At 44.2% G+C, this 26100-nt stretch overlaps 1 protein-coding gene across 1 annotated transcript in view; it reads right to left on the bottom strand.

Moving 5' to 3' along the window:
* RFX6 (regulatory factor X6) overlaps window positions 1-26100 on the bottom strand; it is a 707859-nt gene that overhangs the window by 126870 nt on the left and 554889 nt on the right. The window lies entirely within an intron of this gene.

Raw genomic sequence — 26100 nt, 5'->3', positions numbered from 1 at the left:
ATTACAGGGACAGATTACTAAGAAAGATTAAGATTACTTAAGAGTACTCGACACTTGAATTCCCACCATACTTTGGATTCCAAAAATACATAAGAGCTTAGAGGGTCCACCTTTTCACCCAACTGTGGACGCAAAATTTTCCAAAACCTTCACCATGGCTAAATTTATAAACTTCAAACTTAAGGATGTGGTTAGCAATATTCAGCATTTTTATAAGGATTCAGAGGAATTTTTTATAAGGATTTCGATACCTTGTACAATTAGGACATTATTTTTGTAACCACAGAAGTTACAGATTTATTTTTGGTAATTCCCCATAGGGTAGGGGTTGAATAGTTTTAAGATTATTTATGTGAAAATAGTGAACTGAAACATGATGCAATCATGTTTTTGAGAAGTTTAATGGAGATTATTTTTGAGAACAATTTTATTTGCTTCAAGGTGCAGTTTTTTACACAGCAAACTGGTGTGGTGATGGATGCAGCCTACACACCCATTATTGTGAATTTCTCCATAGCTTTGTTTTTACTCTCAGTGTTCTTGGTCACTTTCTGGTCGATTTTTGGATGATATAGTCATTTTTGTGATGACAAGTTGGATAAGCTCAACAAATTTATCATTTATGCCAACACGTCCACTGAATTTTTGAGATTCAGTATTAATTACTCATTTTTGAGTTTCAGTATTAATTACTCATTTGATAAAATTAGTTATCTGGGTGTAATAATTACTAAAAATAAACAGGTTAGCAGATTTGAATTCAATATTTACAGGAAGTCCACGTACTCTAATTCTTTTTTTACATTTTACCAGTTGGCATCTTATTTTTCAGAAGGCGGCACTGATAAAAGGTCAGATGGCTAGATTGGCAAGAATGGTATTCCAAGACAACACATTCTATGATGAATATTCCAAGTTAAGGGTGATTTTGGAGGAAAGAGGGTGCCAGTCCAGTTTTAGTAGGACCATGATGGATGAGGTTAAGTTGAAATAACAGCAGGAGATTTTTACCCCCTTTCGGGGAAGAGAGATTATGTTTTCAAAAGTAACAACCAACAATCAAATAGGTCAAAATATAGTAGGGGCATAGTTCTCACATAAGATTTGGATTTTGGAGATATTAGGAATGTTGATGATAAAAACTGGGACATTTTGAAAGTAAAAGGAGAATAATTTCAAGAACTTGGCTCGTCTCTGAATTTTGGATACAAGAAGGACATTTGTCTTAAGAACATGATTGAGACAGTCAGGGTGATTAGTGATTCCCTGACAATGAGGGCTTGTGGGGACTGTAAGCAGTGTTGCCAAACATTGCAAGGGCCAACTTTTTTATGGACGGTTTTGGTGAAGTTGAGGTAACATAACATTACCACTACTTAAGTGTTAGAGTGGTTAATACAGCTCAGTATCAAAGCTGTCCTTGTTATTATATTGAAACGACTGAAGAAGCACTAAAAGTTAGAATTTATCAACATTTCTATGATGTTAAAAAGATGGATATGCACAATGGGCATTATAAAAACATTAGGTTGATGAGTGGCCATAGTTTCACATTTTACATAGTGACTAGTATGAACCAAGATGTAAGGGGATGACCTTGGAAAGATTGGTTAGAATTGAAGGAACTCAGATGGCAATTAAAAAACACTCAACCACCAAGTTTGGCCTTAATGAGATGTCCGCCAATAGTAGTGATCTTGGGTTAAAAGCAGTTTTCCTGTGAAAAAGCCATAATTTTTATTATTTACATTATGGCAAATACAATGGCTCTTTTTTGGAGGTTTCTGGACAATTGGATATTGTATATAGATTTGTAATCAACACATGCAAGGCCTTTTACTTACAGAGTTAATTCTCATTCTTTATTGGTTGTTGGGGAATAACACAAAATATATTTTATATATGCAACAAGATTCACATTTAGTATTTATTGATTTTCATTTAGGAACATGAATTTGTGAGTAGAAGTTACATACCAAGAAGTGTTCTGTTGATATTTACATTAATATATTACTTTATATATTGTGGAATTGCTCAATGCAACACAAATAATTAACTATGATGTGCCAACATGAATTTTTCATATTTTTTATGAGGGAGGGTTGGGATTGTTATCAATCCAGCAATTTGACTATATTATATTTCCTTGTTTGGTGTTTGTTTTTTATATCTTTTTTTTATATCTTATTTGCGTTTTGATTGACTAATTAAACAATTAATGAATTAAATCAATAAATCAATTAAACAATCTCCCCAATGCTATTGAATTCAGAAAGGAAGGGGAAAGTTCAATGCCTTTTTAACAACGATATCTGTCAGGGATTTTTATTCTGATGAAGTCCCAATTTACATGGATGAAAGCACTCAATATGTTTTTTATTAATTGAATGTGTTTTTATTCTTTGTATTGATTGACTTAATAAATTCAAGTTGTGAGTATGCTCCTGGCTGCCGCTCTTCTTGGTTAACCCTAATACCAAATAGCTCTAAGAAGTGCTTGCCACTATAATTCACAATATTCAATCCTTGTTTCCCATTGACCACTTTAAGGGTCAAGTGACATGTCTTCTAAAATAAAAAATAGAAATTGACTATCAACACAAACCTTTTTATGTTTAGCAAGGGCATTAGTATCCACTCCTTTTTTGATATCATATAAATGTTTGTAAATACTCTTTTATAAAGCTCTTTCAGTTTTTCCAACATAAAACGCTGGGCATACATTACAAGTTGCTAAGTATATAATAACCTTACTGTTACAATTATAAAATTTCTTAGCACTTATACATTTATTATATTCAAAAAGGAAACAGCCTGAATTATTCAAAATATACAGACATTTTTTACACGAGCAGGACTTAAATGTGTCATACTGTGTTTTACTACATGACGCTGGGTTTATAAATCTAGTATCATATAATTCTTTAAAGGTTTGACCTTTTTATATACTATTAGTGGGTTATTTGAGAAAAACATTACAGTTTTAGGACTAGATCTAATCCTCTCCCAATATTTCATGATAATGGGCAGGATTCACAAAGGCTTGCACGGAGTCTAAGAGTAGTGTAAGACTCCATGCAGCCCTCGCGATCCAGGAACAGCCCGAAATTCCGTGTAAGAGACCAGCTAAAACGTCTCTTACATGGAGTGGGCGTGGATATGCTAATCACCTCACTTGCAGCTGAAAGGCATGCAAATGAGGTAGATTAGTGATCCACGAAGCCCAAACCAGCCCGTGTAAGAGCTGTTTTAGCTGCAGAAATTTGACAACTGAGTACGTTTCTGCAAATAACACAATGGAGCCATGTCAGCTCCAAATAAAGGGTGCATATGTGTCAGGCCAAATATGTGGCCATTGGCAAGGTACCCCGATGCAAATATGAGAAATAAATGTTTAAACGCAGCGCAGCCTCGCGTAAATGGGCTGCGCTATATAAAATATAAAAATGAAGGTTATAAACCCACAAATGTGGGTTTTATGCAATACATGGATGTACAATGCAGGGACCAACAGACCAAAAACAACATGGCCACCGTTTAGTGGTTGCTAAGGCGGGAAGCTGAGTCTAAGACGTGTAACTAAGCATTAGTAGGCAATCTGATGTAAATGAGTGTTAGGATACTGAATTCCACTGTCACATAGCAAATGAGCACATTCTGAGTAGTGTAAGAGTTACATAAGGGGGAGGAACAGAGTAAGAGATAGGTGACATCACAGGGGGGAATGGCAGAAAGAAATGCAGTTCATTGGAGGTCAGTGTTACATGATAGATGTCAGACACATAGCATGGAAAGAGGAGTGCCACAAGATAAGCATGGGAAAGTCAAGAAATGGAAGGTGTACACTGTTGCTTACACCAAAGTTTCTTGCTGGGCGTGCATGCGCACGTGTGCACACCATGAGGCGCGAGTAGGGCAGTGTGCGTGCCTGTAAGGCAGACTGAGCATGTGGGAGCCTGTTGGCAGACTTGTAAGACAGTTTGAGCTGGTGTGCGCGCGTTTTAACCCGAATAAGAAGATTCTAAACTGTGTAAGCCTGTGTGCGCGCATGTAAGCCACTGTGAGCGTGTTTCTGCTGGTATGCACGTTGCTCCCCCCTGAGGAAACAGAAAGGAAAAAGGAAGCAACAGAATTAGTAGGAAGCTTGCAGGAAATACTGCTGGAGCTAGCAGGTGAAAACAATTAGAAGCAGGCAATTACACAGGCAGAATAGTAGCCCAGCCAAGCACTTAAAACTCTGCAAACAGCAGTGCAGGATGTTTTTCTCAAGAGACACTGCAAGACAGGAGTAAGCTATTAGAAGTGAAAACTGAAAAAGCTGAACTCAGAGCAGAAATGCTAGGGGCTGCCATAGCTGTCATAAGGAGACATAGGCTACTTGCTGAGGGTGGTGACAATGCAAATGGTGCCAGACAACCCACAGTGAGGAGACAGAGAAGAGTGTACAGGCCCAGGGTCACCTACCACGGGTTACATGAGCTGGAGATAGTGGAGCGCTATAGAGTGGACAGAGACCTCCTGCAGCAAATTGTTGAGTTGTGCAGGTCACGCCTCACACACAGAACCAACAGAGGGAAACCCATCCCAGTGGAAACCAAGGTATGTGTTGGCCTAAGAATACTAGCAACAGGTACCTTCCAGAGACCAACTGGTGATATGATGGGGATATCACAGGCATCAGCCTCCAGGTTACTGCACCTGTTCCTGGATGCCATGTCAGCACATGTCAGTGATCATGTATATTTCCCCAATGCCCGTGAGGTATTGGCCAGCAATATGCGTCTCTTCCAGCAAATAGTGGAATACCCTGAGGTAGTGGGTGCAATAGACTGCACGCACATACGCATCAAAGCACCAGCTGGTGAGCGGGGTAGGGCCTACATAAACTGCAAGGGCTTCCCCTCCATCAACTGCCAGGTCGTGTGTGATGCCCAGGGCATAATAATGAATGTGTGTGCTGGCTGCCCTGGGAGCTACCATGATTCCCATATCTGGCATTTGATGCAGCTGTACCAGACATTTGCCAATGGGGACATCCCACATGGACACCTAGTGGGGGATGCAGGTTATGCACTGGAGCCGTGGCTGATGACACCCATCTGAAACGCACACACACCTGAACAGGAACGCCATAATGAGGCACATGCACAAACACGTAATGTAATACAGTGTGTGTTTGGGCTGCTCAAGTCACGGTTCCGGTGTCTGGACACATCTGGTGGAGCCTTGCAGTACTCACCAACTACATGTACCCAAATTGTCATGGTATGTGCTATGCTACATAATATGATCTTGCGAAAACAGCTGCAGCAGGACCAGCATAGGGCCGGGCCAAACAGCCCCCCACCATTGCCAAGGCCATCACAGGCAGAGCGTGACTTGGAGGAGGAACAACCTGAGCCTGCCCCAGTAGGCAGAAGGAGGCGTTCCCAGCATGCCCTGGCCTTGGCAAAGAGGCAATGCATAGCACATACACTGGCTCAGTAGGAACCCTGGGAATGATACCCCTCTCTGACTCACTCATATAATAACAGGGATGCCTAAAATGACATAACCTGCTCTCAAACATGTACAGGGAGTGTAGTATGTGCATCCGACAGGGGCAGCCCTGCAGCACCACCTGAGGCATGAATGCCATGTGTTAAGCAATGTAACACCATGTAGTATATGCAAACTTGATGACCCTGACTAACATCCTACCCTCACCAAGCATGATGCCACAATATGACGATGAGATGATCAATTGCAATAACTGGCTGAAGTATTGCTGTTAGTCAAAGTCGATCCGATGTGTGCCAGCCTGGGATGACATGCTGAGCATGACATGATGCTCCACCTGCTAGGGGTGGCGTGCACCTATCAGTCCTGGCCATATGGATACTGGCAAAGGCTGTTGTTACCCACAGCGTGCCCTGAATAGGTAAGGCTCAAAACACAAACCCACCTCCATAGGTATCACAAGGAATAAAAACCTAGATGTAATGCTACCCAATGCCAGAAGTCTAAACAGCAAGATGCATGCAGTCTAAACTCCCACAGTATGGAGAATGTTGATATCTGTCCTGTAACAGAAAACTGGGTCAAGGCTCACAACAGCACCCTAACACTACCAGGTTACACCTCATACTGTGCTGTACAGCCTCAAAACATGGAACAAGCTACAAAAGGCGGGTGACTAGAAATAATTATCAAGGATAACCACACCCCCATGTTGGTACCACAACAAGAAACAGCATGGACTAGCCATGGTCAAGTAACAGTGGCTAAAACTGCCTCCCAGTTTATAGCCTGCTACAGACTACCATCCTAACACCAGGAACTGCACTTGGCCTATGTTGGAATACATGAATATATCAAGCCCTCCAAACCACATTATATTGGGTGACTGAAAATACCCAAACATAGACTGGGAGTATTATTCTAGCTCCAACACTGTAGGACAAAAGTGCCTAGAATCCATAAACCAAAATGCCCAGGAACAACGTACCACTCCCACAAGAGGGGTAAGCATACTGGATGTGATAATCAGCAACATGGGTACTGGATGGCAAGATGAGAAGTGTATCCTTCACTGGTAAGACCAGACCATAGTGTAATCACACCGGATATACACATCATGACCACAGTCCCTGGCCAGAAAACCACAGTGAAAAACATGTGTAAAGCAAAAGTTGCACTCCTCCAAACTGATGTGGAATCCATTAAAGGCCCTGTGCAGGTGCAAAATATGGGCCACACCTCAGAACCTGTTATACAGGCATTCCATGAACACTAACAGGAATGCATGGATTATGCAATACCAAATAAAACCAAGACACAATGCCATACACGCAGGCATCTGGCATGGTGGACTCCAGCCATTACCAAACCATGCAAGAGAATGAGGAAGCTACTACATGATAGAGCAAACATAAAAAGGGAAGTAATCACTGATCAGTAGTATGGCAATAAAATATGTCCACTCATACAATCCACTAAGGCCAGCTACAACAAGTTGAATCTGTGAATCTTGAGGCAATGTTACACCTGCCCCATGTACACTGACAACCCTCACCTCCCCCCAAGAAATACAAATATATGTGAGAGATGCAACCATTTATCCAAACCGGAGGCTGAGCTCTCTCAACTCAGTACTGTCAAAACTAGTCAAGAGGAGAAGGTAACCACACACACCACAAACGCAGTCTCACATAGACCTATCACAACTGCAAACCAAAGACATAAACACAGAAAAATATTCCTGGAGGCCCTAATTACAAACACACCACATCAACAGAGGCCTCCAAAGCAGACACCCAAGCAACCACTACCTCCAAACATAGCGCATGCAACACATAGTACACAAAGCTGGTGTGCCAAACAGTCACAGGCCAGAAGGAGAAACAACATGCCTGATACAGTTGTAATAGGTGACTCCATAGTCAGACACACTGCTGTCCCATTCACCAGACTGAACAAGGGAAAGGGTACAGTAAGCTGCCTGTAGGCTGCTACAATACGCCACATAACACAAGCACGTAGGTCACCCCAAAGCAAGTAGAAATATGACGCAGTCATTGTCCATGCTGGCGTGAATGACCTGAGATGTACCTCCCCAGACTACATGAAAAGAGACATTGATGAGCTCTCTGATTATGTAGTCCAGGCCGGTATGACACTGACCGTGTGCAGCATCCTACCCTCACCAAGAATGATGCCACAGTACAAACACAGAATGATCAGCTTTAACAAGTGGCACAATTACTGGTGTCATTCCAAGGGGATCCAATGTCTGTATGCTTGGGATGTCATGCTTGACAAGCCACGCTGCTGTGCCAGGGATGGCTTGCACCTGTTACCCCTGGGCGTCTGGATATTGGATAAGGCTCTTGCCACCTCCATAGAGCCTTTCGTAGGCAAGGCTGAAAAGACTAAACCACCTCCCTAGAAAACATAAGTGGAAAGAAACATAAGGGTAATGCTGCCCAATGCCAGACGTGGAAACCTCAACATGCATGCTCCAGAGGCCCTCCCCAGTATGGAGAACATTGATGTCCATGCAGTGACAGAAACCTGCAGCAAGGCTCCTGACAGCACACCAGCACTACCAGGTTATACCTCATATCATGCGTTATGGCCCCAAAACCTGGACCAAAACATAAAAGGGGGGGGGTATCCACATTCAGCACAGACACCCACACGTCCAGGTAACTGACAATGCACGAAGCATCGGAGGCCACCCATGTGCAACTAACTGTAGGCAAAACTGCTATACAGTCTGTAGCATGCTACAGACCACACTCTCACACATAGGAACCCCACTCAGCCGTCCTGAAGAGACTGGACAGTATGAATGTCTCACCAAATACCAAACAAGGTACTCACAAATTACCACATAGGTGGTAATCCATTATGTATGGAAGGAGTAATCAGGGACCTAGGGACACAAGTGGACAGTAACCTGTCATGTGACACTCACATTGCCAACGTGGCTAGGAAGTCTGTCTATATTGGACACTGTATCATGAAAGGATTCACATCTACGTCAACAGAGGTCATTGTGCCCCTATACTGTACTTTTATCAGACCCATAATCTAGTACAGTGCCTCATTTGGGGTGTACCTTACCCGACACCTGCAGCAGTTAGAAAGACCTCAAAGGTACCTCACCAAGAGGATAAAGGGTCTCAAATATCTGTCATATGCTGCTTGGCTGTAGACACCCCAGCTGTATGCAGTCACATACTGCCTACACAGAAGCATTGCATGCCTGTTGTACAAGGCCATGTCCAACACAACAGTAATGGACATGCTCCACCCCAGAAAACCCAAATCCATCGGAGCTGTGACAGTGAGAGATGTCAACCTCAACACATAATGAAATAGGATCTGCTGGAGGGACATATGCATAACCCAGAGGCTCCCTACACCCTGGAACGGAATCCCACTCCATGTTAGGCAGAGCCCCTCACTGACTCTCTTCAACAGGAATCTTGCCAAGTGGATGGATGATTGTAGATGTACACTGGGGGTCTTCACTGTGTCACATCCAGACAGAGGCACAGTAAAGTAAATCATAAATGGCCATAATATTCACATAGCAAGGGGTGGCGAAAGCCACACACACTCTGGCTAGGCTTGGAAATGCCCTAGGGCGGATAGCCTAGTATGAACATATGAACCTATGAAGATACAAATTGTACAGGACACTAAGGATAATCACAAGGCTTTCTTAACTGATGGTAGGAACCTTGTTGGGAATTCACAGATATGCTCTGAATCACTCAAATATTACAAACAGCATACCAAACACACACACACATATTGCCAACATCCAACCTGACAGGTGCAGTGCAACCCCCCCCCCCCAAAAAAAATGCAAAATATCTATCCCAGCAGAGTGCTGGCCCCCTGACATTGCAGATGCTAAGGTAACAGCCAGCATCTACAAAGCAAAACACACAGCATCAATGGTATGAGATGGTGTCCTGGGCTGAGTCCAACATGGACTCCAAGAAGAATGGAATGCCAAATAACACTACTGCTCAATGTCAGCCTTACCACAGGATATGTACCCAAAGAGCAGTGTACAACAACAGTGGTCCTTCTCCACAAAGGTGTTGCCTGAATGGATACTGCAAACTACCACCCCAGAATGCTGACAAGCTTGGTCTGCAAAGCTATGGAAAGAATCAGCATGTACCTCAGACATAAAGATATTGGGGACCTACTGACACTGGACCCTACTCAGTGTGGCTTTCTTAAGTGCAGAACCTGCCCCTTAAACATGTTTGACTCATTTGAAACAGTCATTAAGGTCATTGATGAGAGGAATGTGGTCCACACAGCCTAGCTGGACCTTGCAAAAGGCTTCCATACAATACCCCACGTGTTCATTATAGATAAGCTCACCAGCTTAAATATAAACCACTATGTCAGTAGAGGGGTTGCAAACCAGACCAAGGACAGAACTGACATGGTCAGAAATGCTGCAGCCATGTCAAACTACAAACCAGATACAACTGGCATCCCACAAGGCTTGGTCCTGGGACCTCCCTTGTTTGGTATATATGTCCCATAGGTACAGGCCAACATGGAAGGACTGTGTCTGAACAAGTTTGCAGAGGACTACAAACTGGCCACCATATCTGACCCTCCAGCTGACACAAGCATCCCACAAAAGGGCCACATAGAAATAGACAACTGATGCCATAGCCATGTCAGCAAGCTAATTGCAGAAAAGTGTATGGTCAACCCCTGCGGATATACAGTAAGTGCCCACCAATTACCACAGGTGTTAACCCATTAAGTACTTAAGATGTAATAAGAGACCTGGGGACACAAGTTGATAGATATCTTGCATTGGAAAAGCATGTGGCTGTAGTGGTTACAGAAACATACCATATACCCACCTAATCATGAAGGTAGTCAGATCTAGATTAGGGGAGGTCATTGTGGCTCTGCAGTCATCCTTCATCAGCGTCACAATTGACTACAATGGCCCCTGTGGGATGTACCTCAGCAGACACCTCCATCAACTGGAAAGACCCCAAAAGTACCTCACCAGGAGTATCAAAGAGCATGAACAGATGCCATGTGTTGCCTGATTAAACAAACTGCAGCTCCACACACAGCCATACTGCCCGCCCAGAGGCAAGCTGTGCCTGATGTATAAAGCCATGTCCAAGCTGGAATCAATGAACATGCTGCACCTTGTACAATCTGAATGGCAGTGAGCTATGCACATGAAAGACCTGAACCCCAGCACTGACATACATAGGACAAGCTGTACTGAATGATCCATAACACAGAAGCCACCCCCACTCTTGAGTAAACTCCCAGTACAGGTTAGCCAGAGAGTCACCCATCACCTCTCCTCAAGAGGAATCTTGATGAGTGGATGGGAGATGGTAGGTTTACCCTGGGTATCACTGTTATGTCACAGGTAAACAGAGGCACAGTATACTAACCATGACATATGTCATGGCAAACTCCAGTTACAATGTGTGTCGAAGGACAAACACACTCTCTGACTAGCATTAGAAATGGCCTAGGGCACATTGCTAGTGTTTGCCAATGTCCACCTATGTTATGGAATACACTACCAATGTTGGACAAGCCTGGTTTAAGTAGTCCATATCTGAACATAATGCAACATGGTCATATGTGCACAACTGGCCCCTAAACAGTCTGTTGTGCTCACTATGAAAATTTAAAGCAGTGATAGGACTAAAGCCCAGGATACTGTCCACCACAGTGAAAGTACTGAACCAGTACACTATATGGTACTACAGTGTTAGGTCAGTATGAAAGGATGTTGACAACTGTATGCAAAGTATCCCATGCAAACCCTGCAGGCACAGTATAATCCCTGTTGTGTTCAGACACGAAGCAGTTGGCCAGTAAGTACACAACATGACACCCAACACGAGATATTGTTGAAGTTCACACTCATCCGCAAATGTGGTGGACTGCAGAGTTCAACATATGGAAAGCTCACACTGGGCATGCTCGCACACTTTGATAAATGAGACATATGTCAGACAACATGCCATGGAAAGGCTGAACTGGGCATGCTCACACACTTAGGCCATATCTCAGTTTAGCAGTTGGTCACACATATCTGGTATTTGTACGTGTTATTCCAGGAACCAACCACATTACAGCAATCTGCCCAGTGCACACAGTTAAATGACTACAGAGACATAAGTGATATAGTGGATCCCTCTCATATTCAAACATCTTCCACAGATACACAAGTTGTTCATAGAAACAGGGAATGCTATGGCAATAAAGACCTGCAAACAGTCTATCAGCAACAAATATTGTGCATCTGACAATTAAACATATGGGTGTAGGGGTCAATACTAGGCTGTTTGTCCTAGGGAATGAAAGCTTAGCCAGAGTGTGCTTGGCATCTGCATCCCCAGTACAGTAGGCTACTGTGCCACTGTAAAGTAGGTCACATAAGGCACTGTTTGAGGCTAGTGTACTGTGCCTCCATCAAGCAGGGACACAGTGGAGATCCCAGGGGTTGAATTTGCTATGCCACATCCATGTTGTTGGTGTGTGCTGGAAGAGGGTTGGTGAGGACCTCTAACAGTAAGTGGGTGTCAATAACAGACTGAGGGGAGCCTTATCTGCAGTGTCTGGACAATTTCACTGTCAACACATTGTCGTGATGATTATGAGGGATTGAAGTGTCGTGCCAGTACTGTTTAGAGATGTCCTCCCTCTGTGGGCTACTGCTCTGCAATGTATTAGCTCACTCCATCTGTTGGACAGCTCATATATGGCTGGTGTACACGTGACAGGGTGTCCTGTTGTGGAGGAGTCATGGGTATATTTGGGATAGCATGATCAATGCAAACCTTCCACATGCTCATAGAATGCAATTGTCAAGGATTATGCAGAGTGGCCTGTATACTCCCCAAGCATGGGTCCTTTGAAGTCTTCCACCCCAGTCTTCACAAGTGCAAAGTCTGCTTTTGATAAATACACTCTGTTTGCAGTGACAACCTTGCCTGGGGGTGGGGATGGGATATGGATGTCCAGGGAAAGGTGGGTATGGTCAGATATCAACAATGGTGGTCTACCTCTGGTGTGGAACAGTGAGTACCCATGTTGCAGATGGTCAGGTGCAATATGTATTCCCCCTTGTGGCTGTGGTGAGTGGTCCTGCCATAGCACATGGACTCACAAATTGTAGTGGCTGTAGGGTAATGTTGTAGAGGCCTGAGTAGTTCCCATACACAATATACATGTACCTGACGTTAACAACTGGAATGGTCCTTCATATCTTGGCACTGTTCCCAGGGAAGCAAAGTGTGTGTCCCGGATGTGGGAGGGGTGGTCTGAACTGGTTGTGTTGTGTGTCACAGGTCTTGTGGTCACGAAGCATGGTATAAAACATAACCTGCCAGTGCTGATGTGCATATCTGACCCTGAAGTAGGTGGCTGCAAATGCATATATATGCTATCCCCCACCTGACAGGTGGTAATAGATGTATATACCTCTGTATAAATAATGATGTCAGCACCCTATAAATACTGCAGGTGCAGAACAGATGCCCAGTAATTCAGATAGTGCGCTCTGCTAATGCATCTCCCTCAAGTGTCATAATATAGTTAGGTAGGGGTTTGAATCCTGCAAATGCTCAGTGTGTGTGTGTGCGTGGGTGAGCGGGGTTGGTGTGTGTGCAATTCTGTGTGAAAGAACTGTCCCTTTTGGCAACTAGGAAAACACACTACAGGATGCACATTCCCCTTTCTAAACACTGATGATGTCAGCACCCTATAAGTACAGCAGGAGAAGGGAAACCTCCCAGTAATGCAAATAGCGCGCTCCGCTAATGCGTCCATCTTGAGTGTCATAACATAGTTCGGTAGGGGTTTGAATCCTGCAAATGCTCAGTGTGTGTGTTTGGGTGAGGGGGGTTAGTGTGTGTGCAATTCAGTGTGAGAGAAATGTCCCTTTTGGCAACTAGCAGAACACATTACAGGATTCACATTCCCCTTTCTAAACACTGATGATGTCAGCACCCTATAAGTACAGCAGGAGAAGGGAAACCTCCCAGTAATGCGAATAGCGCGCTCTGCTAATGCGTCCGTCTTGAGTGTCGTAACATAGTTAAGTAGGGGTTTGAATCCTGCAACTGTGTGTATATGAGTGAGGGGTGTTAGTGTGTGTGCAATTCTGTGTGAGAGAAATGTCCCTTTTGGCAACTAGCAGAACACACTACAGGATGCACATTCCCCTTTCTAAACACTGATGATGTCAGCACCCTATAAGTACAGCAGGAGAAGAGAAACCTCCCAGTAATGCGAATAGCGTGCTCTGCTAATGCATCCGTCTTGAGTGTCATAGCATAGTTAGGTAGGGGTTTGGATCCTGCAAATGGCAAGTGTGTGTGTTTGGGTGAGGGGGGTTAGTGTGTGTGCAATACTGTGTGAGAGAAATTTCCCTTTTGGCAACTAGCAGAACACACTACAGGATGCACATTCCCCTTTCTAAACACTGATGATGTCAGCACCCTATAAGTACAGCAGGAGAAGGGTATCCTCCCAGTAATGCGAATAGCGCGCTCTGCTACTGCGTCTCTCACTACTGTCATAGCACAGTTAGTTATGGCTTTGAATTCCACACATGCCACGTGTGTTTTTTTCACACAGAATGCCCATGTGTGTGGGTTGTTGTTCGCAATAATGCAAGACATTGATTAAACCAGTAATGGCAATGGACACAGATGATGTATGTGTGTGCCAAATACACATAAGTACCTGTGACCTTCAATAGTTCCCAAGTCTGACGCCTGCCACATGTGAATACATGGTATTTGCACTGGATAACATTATGACTGTGGTCTTCTGTTCGGGTGCTGCATGTGGTATGTGTATATACAGTGTGAGTTGTATATGGTATCATCCTAGCAGTGAGGGATACACATCTGGTCTGGGGCATATAGTCTACATGTTGTTGATGAACAGGTGCTGCATGTTTTCACCTGTTGTGGGAGTGGTAACAAGTTTTTCCATAGCAATGCAGTGACTACATGCTAGGAACCTTTCAGCTAGGGTGTTGCAGCTAAAGTAATTCATCAGCATTCAGTAATACTTCAGCATTCTTGGTGAGGGTATGATGCCAACCAAGGTCAGGGTCTTACCAGCCTGTGCCACATGCTCAGAGAGCCCTTCTATGTTCCCTATCATGTAGTCCAGGGAGGTACATCACAGGTCAGCCATAGTGGCATGGACAATGACTGAGTCATATGTGTCCATGCCTCTGACTGACCTGTATGCTTGTGTTATGTGGTGGACCATAGTGCCCCATGAGCATATCACTGTGACCTTCACCTTGTCCAGCCTGGTGAGCGGGACCTCACTGTACCGGACAATAAAGGTACCTAACACAACTGTAGCAGGTGTGTTGTCTAGCCGTACAGGCTTTGACTGTTTGGCACACAGGATTTGTGTGCTATGTGTTGCACGTGCTGTGTTCCGGCTTAACATATGCCTGTGTGCCAGCTGCAGAGGTGTCTGCTGCTCAGGCAGGATGCTATTCTGAGGCTCCACAAATGCCCCAGTGTGTTCATGTGTTTGGATTGCTGTCAGTGTAGGTCTACATCAGACTGGTATTGTAGTCACTGTAGTATTTCATGCCACCTGACAGGTTATGCCAGTACTGGGTTCAGAGTGCTTAGTCCCCAGTTTGGCTATGTGGTTGCATCTCATACATGTGTTGTACGTCCATGTGTAGGGGAGAGGGTTGACTGTGTACATGTGGCAGCTGTGACATTGCCACATGACTCACATATTCCACAACTGTACCATATAGGTGACTGACAAGTGACCTTTGCACATGCTACCATGGTATTGTGATTGCCATGGTGATTAACAGCACATAGGGCCAATGGGGAACAAGGTACAGAAGGTGAGTATGTGAGGGTGTAGTGCCTGTGATTAGTTAGCACTGGCATATATGACTGCTCATGTGGTCAAATGCCAGGTAAGTCATATGCAATGTGTCACAGGCAACGTACATGCGAACAGGACAAACAGTGATGTTCTGTCAAGTGAGACATGGACATACATATAGTAAGCTATGCAGATGTCATTAGGAGTCCACAGAAGCTCTGTAAATCAGCATTGCAGGTGGGATCAGTGTTCCAGGGTAACTGCAAGCAAACATGCATGCAAACAAAGCTACAGTAAGCAGGGCTGCATGTAGTCCATTGTACAACAAACAAGCTGTACCACTTCCAGTAGGTAACAGGGCAAATATGCAGGCATTATACACATGTACATGGAAATATACAGGTCAGATGGCCAGGGTCCAGTCTCAGCGCACACAAGTGTACAGACCATGTACCGTCAGGATGTACAATAACTGGATGGAAACCCAGGTGCTCATACCTGCAGTAATACACATGTCAAATAACAGACACTGAGCCTTCACTCAGTGGTTCCATACTTAGTAGGATGTATGCTACCTGTCCTGCCACCACAGTATCCCTGACATTTATGGGGACTCTCCCTTCTGTGAAAGTTAGTTTTGTGTGTTGGGGTTGTCTAGCATGGTATGAGATGTGAGCTTGCAGTGCTAGGGTGCTCCTGTGTGTCCTGTACCAGTCGTGTAGTACTGCACACATATCAACATCCTCAAACATCTGCATTGCAGAGTCCAGTGTGGGCAACATGCCACTTGCAGTTTACATGTCCATCATTGCGTATCAATACTTTCATTACCTTATCCCCTGTGCTACCTATGTATGTAGCCTTCTGTTGACATCCTTACCACCAGTATGCCAACATGTACAGATGATACACTATGGTACTTACCATGGGTGTAGAAAACAGTGCAAGACAATCATACCCTAACTGCATCAGGCATGCTGGGATATAAACACAATTATATCAGCACACTGTGCTGTTAACAACATGATACTATTACTACAAGTCTATGTAATCACCCTGTGCATTAGCAACATGTTAACCTGTACCTGCACTGATGTTACAGATTGCAGGAGGTGGCACAGTTTCATCATATGCACAGGGTGTGAACTTGGTATGCCTGAGTCTGCCACTGATACCACCAATTGACATGTATGTGTATGTGTGTTGGTGAGGGACAGCAGTACAAGGTGGGGCAATGTTGATGCAGTGTGTGCGTGTATGCGGTAGCCCTAGGTGTTGTCAATTCGCATGTGTGTATGCATGCACACAGTTCCACCTCATGGCTGCCATATACCGGTGTTTGTGGACAGCCACAGACTGTACCTGCCAGGTCATACAGATCAGTGTCTCTGGCCACGGACACGGTACCTGTGCCTTGCAGGGGTGCTACGGACCGTATCCACTACCAATCCAGACTGGGTACTGTCATCAGAAGCAGGTGTTCATTGACTGGACACAGATCCCTGTTGGGCCTGTCCAGAGCCACGTGCACGTGGTCTCCTGGGGCAGTCTGATGACAGCACAGACCCAGCACTGCTGGGGCTGCTGCTGGCACTATGGGGGCGGCCGCGGCCCTGTTGTCATCCGCGACAACTGCCAGCTGCTGCTGTTGCTGGCATACGCCCACGTCGACACCTCAACCATCCACCATTGCCCTGGCTCATGGACATGTAGTTGTGGAAATGATCTAATATGTCCCCACAACGTCTGTCTATGACATCGGTGAAATTACGGATGGCAGCCGCAATGTCACGCATACTGTCAGTCATGGCTGTGCGACATGCTGTCAGCTCCCTCAGACCCTGTCTGGTGTACCATTCCATACATGACTGTGCCTGCATGACAGCCCGAAACATAGCTGAGGTTGTAAGACCTCTGTGGGCACGTCTGACAGGGACAGTACGCCCACGGATGCTCCCACGAGTACCCCTGGACATCTGTCTGTGTGGGACCATCTCAGGCCATGCTCATGGCTGCTGTGTGGGGAAGCATGTGCCACAGATACCACATTACCCTGGTCAATGCCCACTGTATCCTGTCCATCACCTAGGGACATTGGTGACAAAGGGTGTAGTGGCAGGATGACTGTGCGCATTGATGGGGTTGACAGCTGTGTACTGTCAATTGGCTGACCAATGACGGACCCTGGCATGCCTTCCTGTGCCATTACACAGATGTCATCATTATCAGTACCCGTGGCACCTGATTCAGGTTCCCTGCTGCATGACACCAGAGCAGCACCAGAATCTCTGGGAGGGAAACAGGAAACACAGTTTACAATGTCTACACAATGTTACCAGTGATGCACACATGCACACATGCACACATGCACAGGTGCACACATGCACACATCCACAGGTGCACACATGCACACGTGCACACATGCACAGGTGCACGCATGCACACATGCACACAGTTGCACACATGCACACTTGCACACAGTTGCACACTTGCAGACAGTTGCACACTTGCACACTAATCAGTATGCGAGATATCAACACATAGGCACAGACACACCTGCATGCATACACAGAGCACTACTAAGTGAGCCTAATATTACTATTACTATCAAGACTATTAAAGGTATTGTTAATACACACTCACCAGCATGGATAGGCTGCATTGCTGTTACACCGGAGGGACCTGCAGAAGTGAGGAAATTAATGTCAGTGGGCACAACTGTGCCATTGTTACTGAGTATGATACAGGTCAGTAGTACAACAGTTGCCTTTCACAAGTCAGCTGCTGATATTGAGAATATCACACTTGCACATTAAATACTATGATGACAGCTACAAACCAAGGACACACCTCACACATGCATTAACTACCAGTGTACACAACAGTCAACTATACATATGGCATATTACCTGCACGCTCGTAGTCTTGGTGCTGTGTGGCTCCAGCCTCCATCATAATGCAGGTCTGCTGCTGTTGTTGTTGTTGGCGGGCTGGAGCCACAACACTTATGAGTAGTCCCTCCAGTCTGGTGAGTGGGGGATATGTAGCCACCCCACCACCTGTGGCAACCTGTTGCCTGTGGATATCCGACGCACGCTGACAGACATCTCTGATTAAATCACTGCAGTGATGTCGTACCTGCTCATATGTCCTATTATGCGTGCCTATGTCATTTACCCGATGGACCAGGTCTTGCCACAATGCAGCCCTCTCCTGCTGATTCTGGCTGGTGCGGGAAAAGAGTATTGCATAATCCCGCACCAGGCTCTGGTGTATTTCCTCATCCTCAGCTGCAGAGTATGCTGGATTGTGCTGGTGAGCCATGGTCCTGAAAAAGGAAATAAAATGATATCAGCAAAATATGTCAGCAGAATTTGGCACACATACTACACATGCTACTCGACTGTTGTGATACAACATATCTCACATATATAGCATCTGTCTGTCTATTGGTGGATACACATGTAAATGGCCAGGTATCAGTGCTCAGCCAACAACTGTGCAACAGTACCTGGCACACTCCATACGACATACTACCAAACCCCAGCAGTCAGAACACTGATTCAGGTCCAAAGCACCTCCTCACTCTGGGGGTTTGTATCGAGGTACTGTATGGGGTACATCATCAATTACTGTGATCTGACCACAAACTAATTGCCCTGGATATACATATCCCACCTCCACCACCAGCACAAACGACTACAGTGAATAACATTTCAAATGCAAACTTTACACTTCGTAACACTGAGATGGTATCCTTTAAGCCCACTGGGCCAGTGGAAGACACAACCCACAATGCTGACTCCTTCACAAATGATTTCTACGGACATCTCCGAGAATGCATGGGTCATGCAATCCCATATAAGACCAAGACACTCTCCACAAAGGGAAAGCATCCTGTCTGGTGGACCCCAGCCATAGACAGATTGTATAACAAAAGATGGAAGCTACTGCAAGACAGAGCATAATTCCATAAAGGGAAGGCATGTCTGATCAGCACTAGTAAAGAGTTATGTTCTCTCATACAAACATCCATGGGCAACTTTGAGAGGGAAATCACCAGGGACTCTACAGATAACCACAAGGCCTTCTTCAGTTATGTTAGAAACCTGGTCAGAAACCCTCCAATATGCTCATAGTTAGTACACAACAACAAATAATTCACTGAACCCACAGATATTGGCAACATTGTGGCAGACAGGTTCAGTGCAAGTTTCCCCCCTCCCCCCAAACTAAGACATACTTATCCCAGCTGAATGTAACCTCCCTGTCATCACAGATGTCCAGGTGAGAGCCGCCCTCAGAAAAGCAGAAAACACAGCATCAATGGGACCTGATGGTATCCCCGGTTGCATGCTACATGAACTCCAAGAGGAGCTAAACACACATATAGAAGTGCTATGTAACACTAGCCTGACTACAGGAATGTACCTGTACACTGGCGTACAGCAGCAGTGGTTCCACTCCACGAAGGAGGCACCTCTACATACCAATACAATACAACACAATACAATACAATACAATATGCTATTGCCCCTGGGACTACAGCAGCATACTGTTCTGCTACCCTGACCATTGTGACACATGTGATGTGATGGTACCTGCTCCTGTCAAACAGTTACACAGGGTGAATCATATGGCATATTACCTATCTGACTAACATTCAGCAGGGGTATGTATGACATGTACTCATGGGGAGTCTTGCTTCTTAACACTGTGTGGTTTATTGCAGGGTATGTCTTATCTGTGGGTAGGAACCTGTACCTCCACCATGTGCTCTCTACTGCGGTGTCAAGGATGACACACAGCAGTCATTTAGGTTGTGGATGGTGTGAGGTGTTACTATGGTTGTTGGACATCTGTCATGGGTGTGACTTAAGTATGTAAATCCAGGAGTGGTAACCTCTATGTGGGTAGTATGTGTGTACTCTGTGGTGTTGTCAGTCACTGTGCATTGGTAATGTGTTTGAGTGCATTGTCACAGTGTTGTACATGTCATTGTGTCCTTCTCCATATCTGTAGCTGTCATGTGAGGTACATACCGTGGCAGCCATTGTGTGGTGTGGAGGGGTACACTGACCTACATGTCCATAGCTGACACACCATGTCTGCTGACACATACCATGTGCAGGTATTCCAGGAATAGTGTGCCACTGTGATTATCATTGGGGGGACTATTGTACACATTTATGACCCTGTTCACCACTGACACATGCAGTGGTTGGCAGCCAATCACATATCTGGTGGTTACTGGTGTAGGTGATTTGAAATGGGGTATGGTACTCCAGTTTCGACACTGGTGTTCACTCCATGCCTTTGTCACCAGGCACCTGTTGCAATACATCTGTACACATGTGCCTCACTCAGAATATATATATCTCTCTCTCTCTCTCTCTATATATATATATATATATATATATATATATGTATATATATATATATATATATATGTATATATCTATATATATATATATATATATATATATATATATATATATGTATATGTATATATATGTCTATATATATATATATATATATATATATATATATATGTCTGTATACATTTACACATATATATATATCTTGATGTACATATATTGCTATAGATATGGAGAGAGGGGGGAGTGTGACAGAGAGGAGGTGGGACAGGGGGAGTGTGAGATCGTCATATACAGTCATATCTGTAGATAGTCAGATCTGTCTGTCTATGTATCTAGATATATCTATATCTGTATGTATGTATTACATATATATGTTTCTACATATTCTATTTACATCTGTCTATGTATTCCTACATCCCTCTCTATGTATGTATACATATTATATATATATACATACATATATTGACATACATACGTATCCATATGATAGATAGGTATATCAACATGTTTGTTTACAAAACTGTATACACACACTAACATACTGCTAAACATACATAACTGTGAAACCTACTTTGTACATTGCACTACAACCTACATTGATATGTGCACACAGATGCCCTCACATACATATGTATAGCCTTCAGTGATAGTTGCTGTATGTCCCCTGCCCTATGCACATCTTCATATACATATGGATACAGACCAATGGCACATATGTAGGGTTCACAGTATGTAGACTTTTAAAGTATTACTGTACCTGTGTTTGTCACGGCTGCTTGCTCTCCTGGTTGGTGTCCTGCTGCACCGGATGGCCGTCATATATATATCTCTCTATCTCTTTCTCTCTCTCTCCTTCATAGTTACCATTGCATGTGTTGTAACACCTTTCTGCCTACTCTTTGTACATTTCACAGGGAGTCCGTGGAGCATCCCTGTAACTCAGTCACTGTTGCTATGTCTAGGCTCTTAACTATTCAAATATGGCAGTGTCAGACCTCTCAAGTTGTACAGATATTTTCAGGATGTCCACATTTTTGCCTCATATTTTGGTCCATATCTCATAACAGCTTTTTCTGGCAAATCACTCTGGGCTCAAGTCAGACTATAGTGACAAACATTTCAGTTTCAGACTTCATACCCTTCCAAACATCCAACATAATGCGAAACCTGTTACTCTCTCAACTGTCTAAGTTTGTTGGAGCAATATTTGGAATGTGTCCCTGTTTTTGGGCCTTTGCACCACATTTTTTATTACTTAGTCCGGATGTGTTGCTGTAAGAGGTTATGGGGTATGGGCAGTGATTATCCTGCTGTGAGTATGTGTGTGGCTTGCAAGGTTCTACAGTGACATTATTACCTACTAGCTATCAACTAGCATGGCTGTTTCTGTTCATACACTACTATTATAGAAATCCACTACATTTGACAGTAAATATACATGACATGCTTTGTGTACTACACATCCTATATTCCCTTTACATTCATTCCTACTATTACATGATATATTTATTGTAGCACAATGTTCTTATATAACAGTCATGGCTTAGTGGTAAGTCATGCAGACTACTGTTTCCAAGGTCCTGGGTTCGGGACTGACAGTGGGATTTTATTTTGCTTTTGAGCAGACTACAGGCCTTGTCATTCAGACTGACTAAGGCACTTTTAAGCAGTTGTAACCGGGTTAGCGCTTGTTTGCGCGGAGCTCACGCATGCACACTGGTGTTCAGCTCTGCGCACACCCGCTTAAAACTGCTTAAAAGTGCTTACTCTTGCGCACATCTGTGCTAATTTCTTTGAAAGAAATGAAAATGGGGAGACAGGAAAGTGGTGAAAAAGGGGTCCCAAAGAGGGTAAGACAGTAGGGAAACAAGCTCGGGTTTTGCAGGAGGGATGTAGGTAAGGCCCATAGCTGCCCATTTCTTCATCAGCAACAGCTGTACATATGTTTGTAATTTGGTGTGACATTTGAAACCTTCCACCCCTGAGAGAGGTGTAAGGACAACAATAATACTTGTTGTACAGCCAATTGTAATTGACAGTTTCCATGTCCAGCAGACATGTGTGTGAAATGGGCAGCTATGTATGGGGCGTAATTTTTTTGTGGGTACAGAGTGCCCTTTTTTTTTTTTTTTTTTTCAGGTGAGAGTGGTATGTCAGGTACAAGAAGTCGGTATAGCTGGGGAGTTAGGTTGGGTAGGTTAACAGACAAGACAAACAAGATGCATACAGGGGAGGTGTATGACACATGTGGGGGGGGTTACACAACTGACGGGGATGGATGTTGGGATATCTAGAGCCCATGAGTCCACAGATGGCAACAGTGGAACTGATATCCCCACCCATGGGCAGTTGCCACTGTGCCTTCACTGCCCAGGATGGGGCTGTGCTGGGGGCTGTGTAGGCCGGGCAGCAGGCACACCCGTTAGTTGTGCCACCCTTGCCTCAAGCTGGCGTAGGGGCCCAAGAACAGCGTCCCGGATCTCCCTACGCACAACAGTCCGGACATTATGGAGGGTGAGTGGATGTTCTCCTCCGGCCACACTTGCAGAGGGGGGACGAGCCCCATCCCCTGCAGCGCTTCCACCCACAGGTGGCACAGGGCCACTGGAGGAGGGTCCGGCCTGGGCACTACTGCCAGGTGCACTCGCCAGCTGAGGAGGGAGAGGTGGGTCCGCTGGAACCCGCCTTCCCTGTCGTCTTATGTTTTGCATTATGTCATAACAGTTTGGGTTAGTAACGTACAATACCATTCACAATTAGTTGTAACAGCATGCATTAGTATTCCCATTAACCAAACACCCAGATATTCAAACCATTGAACAGCAAGCATAACACATGCATATTTTGAACAGCAATACACAGTCCAACAACATGCAGGGTTGATTGATGGCAACAGGCCATCAGGTTTGGATGTATGAACAGGGCAGATGCATCAACGTACATGCAAATATGTATGAACCAACAGGACAAATGTCCAGGGGTGTTAATTGTGATTGCACATACCAATTTCACGTGGAATGGATTATATGTGGTTATAGGGTAGGGTGAAGAAAATTTAATTAACAACTTCAAATACCAATACATATGCTGTACATTTCTAATAGCTGCAGATATATACACACTACAGTTCTGCCTACAGCTTCCTATGTGATAACTACTTCAAGTTGGTGATAGGAATGTTACTGCTACATCAATATACATTTTCATTTTTATTCATACACATTCATATCTGGCTCTGTTCAGCTACATCATCCTGCTATATTTGCTTTATATAGCTATAGACAACTGTGGATGTTTGCTATTTCAGACAACCATACTATCTGCATATTGCAGACTGAGAGCAACATATCCAGATTTTGGGATACACATTCCAGCTGTGGTACAGTTTTCAACACATGTTACTGTTTGGTTCTGCCTGTCACATTCATTTCATTCTGTACTGACTGCAGTATACTTTATTCAGGAGTTATTACTACTTTATTGGTGGATTCATAACTCTTTCTCACAATCTCTCACTTGTTTTGTTTTTACAATTCAGGATGGTACTTAATTCTAGGCTTTATTGACATGTTTTACCTGTAGTTATAACAATCCTTTCCAACAGTCTCACTTCTGTCATGTTTCTGTATTTCAACAGGGATATATTTCACACATGTGTTTTACTCAGCTTCTGCAGCTGTACTTTTCAGCCTGCTGCAGGTTATGTACTATTATATTACAGGTGGGACATCTTTATTTCAGACTTGTTTCATTTTTATGTTTGGATTACAGGCTGCATCACACTTTTGTAATCAAGCAATACTTGCAAACCCTCTTACACTGTTACTTGCACATTTTATTAATTAGTGACTACACTGCACTCTTTTGCTAACTGTCATAATTATATATTTATTTACAGTTACAGGGAGAGAATTACTGACCTGCCTGGTGGCGCAACCATGCCAGCCTATTGCCATAGGCTCTATGGTTCGCAGAACGGACACCTGCAGCTGTAATATAAATAAAGTAATATTGGAATACACATCTCCATAATATCAGCTAGGTTATTTTTTTACATAAATAATTACATATAACTTACTCAGTAGTGGGGCGTTGGGCATTTGCCGGGCCTCCTGGATCCAACGGTTCAGTTGGTCCTGCTTCCATCTCTTCAGGTCCGCATGGTGGTGACGGACCTGCTCACTAGTCCTTGGTATCCCTGTGGCACTGGTGAGATCATGAGCCAACCGGTCCCAAGCCTCAGCCCTATATGATCCCCACAGGACCTGGCCCTGCATGAGTTGGGCCTCATGATTGTGGACAAGGAGCCAAACCATATATTTGGACTCCTCAACACCCCACCTCTGTGCTTGGTAGCAACTACCCTCACCTACACCTGACATTCTGGCTGCAAGTCGGTTCTACAATTGGTTATGCTGTGTATTCCCGCCTATGGGGCTTATATATGCTGTTTTTCCCGCACTTATCTGTGATTGGCCATTTTGGAATTGTATCAGCTTCACAAAACCTGCTTTGTCATGCTCCACTTTCTATTCATTCCTATATATATGCTATTACTGCATTTCTAAGTGCAACTGTCATGGCTTAGTGGTTCAGTACCTTGACTATGGTGTATGGTATCCTGGGTTCGAACCTGGCCACTGCTTTTTATATTTTATGACTGTCTACACAGGCTAGGAGGTGTGTCTGTGTAAAGGAAGTTTTGTTACAGCTTGCACAACGTTGCCCATCGGTTAGCTTGTTGGCGCGGTGCGCAGCTCCGCGCAAACGGGTTACACTGGTTTACGCATCATTTGGCTGTCAGCACGCATATTACACTCAGCTCAGCTATGGGCACACAGTTTCAGCGTGTTAAACCACTGCTCACCTACGGGCACTGATTTTACACCTGTTAAACCACTGCTCACCTACGGGCACTCATTTTATACCTGTTAAACCACTGCTCACCTACGGGCACTCATTTTATACCTATTAAAACACTGCTCACCTACAGGCAGATGTACTGAACTTGTTAGACTTTAGCTCAGCTATAGGCACATCTGACATTTTTTTTTTTTATTATCTCACATTTCTTCAAAATACATGGCCCATTTCATTACATTTTACATAAAATATAATTTTATATGTGTACATATATGTCAGGGGCTTGTTTCATGCTTATTTCACTAAAAATAAATATCGATGTTGTGGGGGCTCGAACCATGACTGCCTGCTCTTCAGCCGACATCTCTACCGCTACGCTATTGCTTCTTGGCTTACTTTGCATATTTAGTTCTTATATGCTTTTCCACTGACTAACTGTGGCTAAGCTACGGGCATGCCCTCA

Source organism: Protopterus annectens, chromosome 1.part1, assembly GCF_019279795.1.
Source record: "Protopterus annectens isolate FY-2018-M chromosome 1.part1, PAN1.0, whole genome shotgun sequence".
NCBI lineage: Eukaryota > Metazoa > Chordata > Ceratodontiformes > Protopteridae > Protopterus > Protopterus annectens.
This window is presented reverse-complemented; position numbering and strand designations above follow the sequence as displayed.